Source organism: Penaeus monodon, unplaced genomic scaffold (genome assembly GCF_015228065.2).
Source record: "Penaeus monodon isolate SGIC_2016 unplaced genomic scaffold, NSTDA_Pmon_1 PmonScaffold_14903, whole genome shotgun sequence".
In the NCBI taxonomy this organism is placed as follows: domain Eukaryota; kingdom Metazoa; phylum Arthropoda; class Malacostraca; order Decapoda; family Penaeidae; genus Penaeus; species Penaeus monodon.
The window spans coordinates 1-7500 of NW_023644047.1; the positions used below are offsets into that span (position 1 = coordinate 1).

The window sequence follows — 7500 nt, forward strand, 5'->3', positions numbered from 1 at the left end:
TCAGCTTTATTGAGGAACAGACATGATTAAATAAAAGGGATCTTGACGCGGTCGACGTGGCGGAGGCGGCGTCAGCTCCTACGTGCTAAGGGGGAAGGTGTTCGCGGTTCAGGGAACGGACTCGGACTGACTCCTTCGGGTATTTCTGGGTCGCTTCCAGCCTAGGGCGTGGGGACACAGCTGTTGCCCTCGGCTGCCCCCTCCAGGCGTTTCTCGTTATCGCCGAAGGTGAGGTCATGACCCAGGAGGTCAGCAGCTGCCTAGCCGACCTCCTTGATTAATGGATGTCACCCCGGCTCAGGCAGATGTCACTATTTATGGATGTCACACTCCATCCATCCTCCTTCTCTCTACATCCATCCTCCCTCCCTCCCTCTCTCTCCAGCTTCCCTCCCTCTCTCTCCATCCTCCCTCCCTCTCTCTCCATCCTCCCTCCCTCTCTCTCCCTCCACCCTCTCTCTCTCTCCCTCTCCCACCCACTCCCTCCTTCCTACTCCCTACTCCCTACTCCCTCACTCAATTCATGTGTAGCGAGACAGATTACAGTTCAAAGGTCTCACAGCGTTGACCCGACAAACGACCCTTCTCCTATCACTTCGCCTCTGAACTACCGTCCGAGATCGTTCGCCTGGAATTCCGTGACAGCCTCGGGCACAGGGCAGCCAAGACAAGGTCGGGGGGGAGTCTTGGCGAGAGAAGAGGTCGGAGAGGCAGACCGGAGAGGTCTGCCACGCTACCATTCCACCAATGTAAAAAGGACATATAAACAGGTCTTAACCCCGTCAACGAGCGTCTTCGGCTCGTTGCGCACTGTAACGACGGTTTAGATCGTTACACATGCACTCACTCACTCCTCACTCGACCAACTCACACACTCTCCATTAAATCACAAAAAAGTTTAGGAATAGGTTTAAAATAAATTGCTGATTTAATAACAAAGTTTAAAAATATGCAAGGAATCACAGAAAATTATTGATATAGATACTTCAGTATACATATTCAATAGGGAAACTTAAAGCTCTAAATTACATTTATATTAATCTTTCACATGGTTTTAAAGTGATCTTTAAACAGATAAATTGTCATATATGGCATATAAATCTTTATATTCTTAACAATTATTTAAAGGAAGACAAATATTTACTAAAATTAAGTGGTACATTCTATTCAAGAATTCTCAATTTCATATACTTAAACTTGGCAGGCATGATTAATATAATCATTCATAATTCACCAATAATGATTGAAAATATTGTGCAAATAGCCCCATATTTTTGAGACAACTACCTATAAAATAAGCCTGGATGTATGCCCTAACTTTATTAAGTGTGCATTTTCGAGTTTGTGAAACTTCAGTTTTTATTTGTACTTCAGTTTTGGTATGTAAACAGGTCAAAGCACTATTGACATAGAAACATAATATAATAAGTAAAGAATATGATAGTATACCAAAGGCAAAAAAAAAAGTTGGTCCTATAACAAAGGATATGTCCTCACCTTAAATCCAACTAATGCCAGTTCTCACTCAAGCACAGTCAGGCACAAACCAAGGGCCTTTAAAAAGCTTAAAAATAAGCAATGTCTGCTCTCTACCACTGAGCTATACCACTTAAGTGATGGCCATATCTCTACAGCTCCTTTGGCATGTTCAAGTTGCTTTTTTATCCTTACAAGATACAAAAGCAAATGATTACACTGCTGATTTAAACCATTCTCCATCAAAAATAAAACATTTAAAACATTCATTTGGTCACATGTGACTTCTTTAACATCTTTTCAATCAAATCATCCCTTGTCAAAAAACTGAAAAGTTTAAAGCTAAAACATCTTTCCTGACCATTTGTGAGGTTATGCATTTTCCTGGTGATTTGAGACATTGCTAGCCATACATCTCCAATCCCAATTTCTTTACAAAAGTAGAATAAAGTTCAGAGTATTCAGCCAACTTAGAAAGATTGTTTCTCTTTATAGTAATACACCTTCAAGAACATACTCAAAGCCATACATAAGAAATACATTCTCTTACACCAGTAAAACAATTTTATCATATCACATGAAATATTTAGTTTAATTAAATCTTAATACACCTGTACATCTTAATACACCTGTACATCTTATTGCACTTAAACACAGATACATTATATATTACCAACATTTGAGCCGTCCTGAAATTTAAAAACTAAAGTATCTTTCCTGCAAAGATTCAAAATAACTCCTCATCCCTGACAAGATCTTGGGAAGGAGACAAAGTTAAATCAGTAATGTATTAAAGCACACCTGTAAGTTTTATAGCAAAAGCCTATAAGTAATAGCTCTCCATCATCTAAAATTAAATATTCCATTTCCTTCAGTCTCAGCTTAACAAGGAATTCACTTGTCAAAATATATCTGTGGTTTAACTGCAGTCTCTCCATTAACAACATTTGTGAACATTTGTATTTGGCTGCCACTATTGATATGTATGTTGTCCACAGAAAGCTGCCTTTTGCTTAAGCTGGTGTTTGTAAAATTGGAAGGCACTTTTGCTGAACATTAAATTTGAACTACTTTGCAAAAAATAGCATGATTTAAATACTCAAATTGCAGATCTGTTGTTCAATTTAGAACATTTTGGAAAGTTGGATGATCACAACCTCAAACTGCAATTTTCCTATACAATTTTATATTTCTACCTCCAAAATCTATTTTTAAAAAAATAACATGAATATAAAAATTTAGAACAAAATATCTAGAAAAATTGGAGTCACTCCCGAGCAATAAATCGTATTGGGAGTGGAATTTTTGGCTTCAGCAAGACACTCCATTCTTGCCTTGGAGGGGAGTTGTCTGTAGCTTCTAGTTGGTATTTGAGGAGCAGCCTGCACAGCCCCACAAACAGGTCCTGTTCTGCAAATCTCCGCCCTGCAAGATGATTAAAAAAAAAAAATCATTAAGGCACCCTTAACTGCTAACTTGGATCCTTCTCTTCCTACTTATATCAACTCTTCTCTCTTTTTTTTTTTTTTTTTACTTTCCTCTTGCTTCTACTTCTTTTTTCCTTTCTGTATGCTTTCCTTCCCTACACTACCCTATCCTTTTCTTCTTCTCTTATGACCATCTACAGATCAGATCAGATCACATTCTTGGAAATATAACACACCCCTTCCCTGAGGAGCACTCACCAGCGCACATTCGAGTTCCAATGCTAAATGGGTTTAGAATGTAGGGATCAACTGCCAGGGTTCCTGCAGAATCCCTAAGCCATCTCTCAGGACGCAAAACCAGAGGATCACTGAAGTACATGTCACTCAGCAACCACAGGTATGGATTTAGATCAAGGTATGTCTGGAAATATAATGTTGTGTATGTTTCACTGTCAGACACTTTATATATCATAATATTATGCATGACTTCATTTTGTGTATGTGTGGAGGGGGTGCAGGGGGGTGCATAAAAATGAATATGGATTAACAGTGTAGACAATATTTTTAATGATTTTTCCTATTTTCACCTTTTAAAATATCTTTAAAGGTAACTGACAATCATCAATCAGCAAGTTAAAAAAAAAAGAGCAAGATCCTACACCAGCTGGTACATGGAAGCCACTGAGAACAAGGTCTTTTTGAGGGAGACGTTGAACACTCTCTCCCACTGGGTAGAACCTGAAAGGCAGAAGAGAAAATGTCTACTGTTAAGTCCTCTTTCTCAAACATGAGATGCATATGAAAACTAAAGGCTAAAAGCTACAACCATTTTTTTTAAGTTGTACTAAAATTTCATATACAAAAAAAAAAAAAAAAAAAAAAAAAAAAAAAAAAAAAAAAAAGATAATAAAATAAAATGTTAAAACTCACTTTTTAAAAATAATATTAAAGTGTTCAAAATAAAACCAATAAAAAAAAATGTATATATTGCTTTTGACTGACATAGCTTGTTATTAAGTAAACAGGAAAGAAAAAACAACAATCTGATATATTGAACATGATAATATTATTGTATCCAGTGTATTCAAATCTATTTTTGGGAAAAGAATTGTGCCATCTTGCAGCTTTCACTCATACTCTCACTCTTTCCCACTGCCACTGACATGGTCAGTGGCAGTGTCCATTTTTCTCATTGCTAGGTACGCTTTTTTTATTATTATTATCACTGAACCAGTACTACTTACTCTCACTTTATATTGAAAAACCTCTGAAGTGCAATATCAACCTCTGTCTTTGGGATCATAGAAAAGTTTTCATACAGTATTTCAAACAATTCATCTTGTCTTAGCTTTACTCGAGATTTTACTTTTCTCAAGTTGCAAAAAGAGTTCTCTGGACTTCCTTCTACTGCTTTGCTCTGTATCAGTTCTTCATTTTTAATGGCTATCATCTCATGACTATTGGTGTAGCAAATGGCATGTAATTCGCCGAAATATGGAGATGTCTCCTTATCAACATATATTGGTTTCATGGAGCGCTTGAAAAAACTCAAGTCACGAGGAGTAAGGTTGAAAGAAAAAACAGGACGCCAACCTTCTGAGTTCACATTGCCCTGTGAGAGAGAATGACACTTGGTAAATATAATTGGCTGCTATTCTCTGATAATTACTAACTATGAAGAAGTCTTCAATATACATGTGCCATGAGATAATTTATTCTGGAGTACTCACACAATTATTCTGATATTACTTAATAAATTAGTTGGCAGCATCAAATGACTTATATTTCAACCACCTACAAAAAAGGAAATTAAGACAAACTCACAAATAAACCACAATGATTGAGAAATATCCTCTTCAAACTGACTAACAAAATATGAGCATCCTATCAATTTTCCTACTATAAATATCATAAAATGATATTCAAATTACAAAATGAATAAAGAAAAAACACACAAAGAAGCTATCAATGGATTTTAAAATGATCTTTTGTTACTCATTACCTCTTCCCCTTCTGGGATACAATCTCCAGAGCGATGCATCCTGATAAATTGTTGGCCTTTCTTCACCAAACAATATTCAAGGCAACAATCCATGAAACTTTGCCAACATCCTTTTTGAGGTTCACCGCCTTCAGAGTGGGGAAACCACATCCAACGTCAGCAAGATATAAACCATTCTCTCCCTCTGTCACATGTGATGAGTCATTGTCATGCGAGAGACATGTCTCTAGCTTATTCTTCTGTGGTGATGTCTGTAGTCTTCCCTCTTCATAATGAGTGCTGACTCTCCCTTAAAAGGGAACGTCTGGCTAGTGTGCATATCAACTTCAGGAGCATCATGTCTTCTTCTAGTGTTGCTCATGCTACTTCTCAACCGTCCGGAATAGAGTCTGGTCATACTGTTTAAGTCTATTATGACCACAACATGAACACCTCTCCCTCTTGTTGCCACATAATCAGCTGCTGCTGTATATGCCCTCATGCCAACAGCCCTCAAGACAGCTGCTAAAGCAATGTTAAGTGATAAACAGAGACCTCCTTTTCCATCCTCAATAATGTCTTTGTATATATCTCGCCAGGAGGGGACACGATACTCTGCCCTTTGGCTTAGCAGTGTTACATTCTGAAAATCATTTTTTTCATCAAGGACTTTGGAATCCATATACAAGAATATTATAACATTCTATGATATCACAGCTCTGTACAATAACAAATAATTTTGAAAAATAATATATATCTATAAAATTATATAAACATATAAATATAAAAAATATATATATCAAGATCATATACATATATATATATATATATATATATATATATATATATATATAATATTACACACACACAAATATGATATATAATAGTATATATATATAATATATATATTATTACATATTTTATAATATATATAATTATATATACATATTATATATATATAATATGTTATATTATTATATGTATATTTTTTATTATGTATAATATAGTAGTATATAATAATATATATATATATATATATAATATGTATATATATATATTACTTATATATATATATATCATTATGTATATGTAGTTATATATATAAAATATAATATATATATAATTATATATATATATATATATATATATACATATTTATATATATATATATATATATATACTATTATGTACATTTATTGTGGTGTTGTGTTATATGGCTATCTATATTGTGATAGTAGTGTGGTGATGATTCTTATATTAGTATATATATATATATATACATATATAGTATAGTATAATACAATATATACAGGATAAAACATAATGTGTGTGTGTGTTGTGTGTTCATGGCTGTGTGGTCCTGTGTGTGTGTGTGTGGTGTACTGTTGTGTGTTGGTGTTTGTGTTATAATATATATATGGAAACTGGATGTTGAGATCAGGTTTTATGAGATCGCGTGTATTTTTATTACACATGTCGTGAACTAAACAACTGCTATGGGTTAGAGCAATACTGGTTGTTCTTGTGCAGGTGAATCTGAGTTGTGGGGCAGTGGCGTGGTGTGTTGCAGTAATGGAGTGGTTGTGGAGGGTGTGAGGGAGTTCACTTGTCTTGGAGCTGTTTTGACTAGTACATGTGATGATTCAACAGAGATAAAAAGAAGAGTTGCCATTGCCAAAAGTGCCATAGTTGCTCTCAATAGCATCTGGAAAGACCGAAGCGTTGCTTTGCGGATGCAGCTGAGGTTGTTGAACTCATTAGTTTTCCCAATTGCGTCATGTGGTTCTGAGTGTTGGGTGCTGGGGAGGATGGACGGGAAAGAGGTCAATGGTTTTGAAGTGTGGTGTTGCAGACGAGGGGTACGTGTTGGCTGGACAGAGGGGAAACGAGTGATGGGGTGCTGGGAGAGATAAATTGTGGGGACCGGCTGTTGGACATTTTGAACAGGAGGAAACTAGAGTTTATTGGTCATGTGATGGGAAGTGGTCAGGGATTCACTAGATGCAACTGTAGTGGTCTGAAGAAATGTTCAACTAACAGATGTAAGTGTTTCAAAGCTAAGACGAAATGTAACTCTTAATGCCATGGAAGTGTCAACTGTGCTAATAAATGCTGATTGTTGAATAACCAGATAGCAATGTAATGAATAGTTATGATATAGCAATATATGTATACTCTTATGAATGAACAAATGTATGTTCTTATGAATAAAATTAATGTTATAGATACCTGTTGTCATGTTTTTATTAGGAACTAAATAATGGATTTTTCAAATATTTTAAATCCGAAAGACGCTCCTTGTGACAGCAGTTCTATTAATGTTATTAAGGACATTATTGCAGGTCATAATTCTAACCTTGCTCGTCCGCAACACTCATCCACATGAGAAAAAGATCAAAACAGTAATTTCAAGAAATCCCTGACCTCCCATTTCGGGTATTTCGTGAATTTCCTGGATATTTCAGTAAATTCATGAAATCCCCGAGTGAAACGGTGATTTCATGAATTTACGGAAAATTTTAGGGATTTCGTGAAATGTATGTATGTATGTATGTATGTATGTGTGTGTGTGTGTGTGTGTGTGTGTGTGTGTGTGTGTGTGTGTGTGTGTGTGTG

The 7500-nt window shown here is 35.8% G+C and overlaps 1 long non-coding RNA gene across 1 annotated transcript; it reads right to left on the reverse strand.

The window, feature by feature from the left end:
* Positions 1-786: 786 nt before the first annotated feature.
* On the reverse strand, positions 787-5002 carry LOC119569402. Its single transcript, XR_005228252.1, has 5 exons — positions 4906-5002; positions 4148-4515; positions 3563-3641; positions 3162-3324; positions 787-2901 (listed from the first exon to the last, which is right to left on the reverse strand). It is a non-coding gene; the product is annotated as an uncharacterized LOC119569402 (long non-coding RNA).
* Between the last annotated feature and the right edge of the window lie 2498 nt (positions 5003-7500).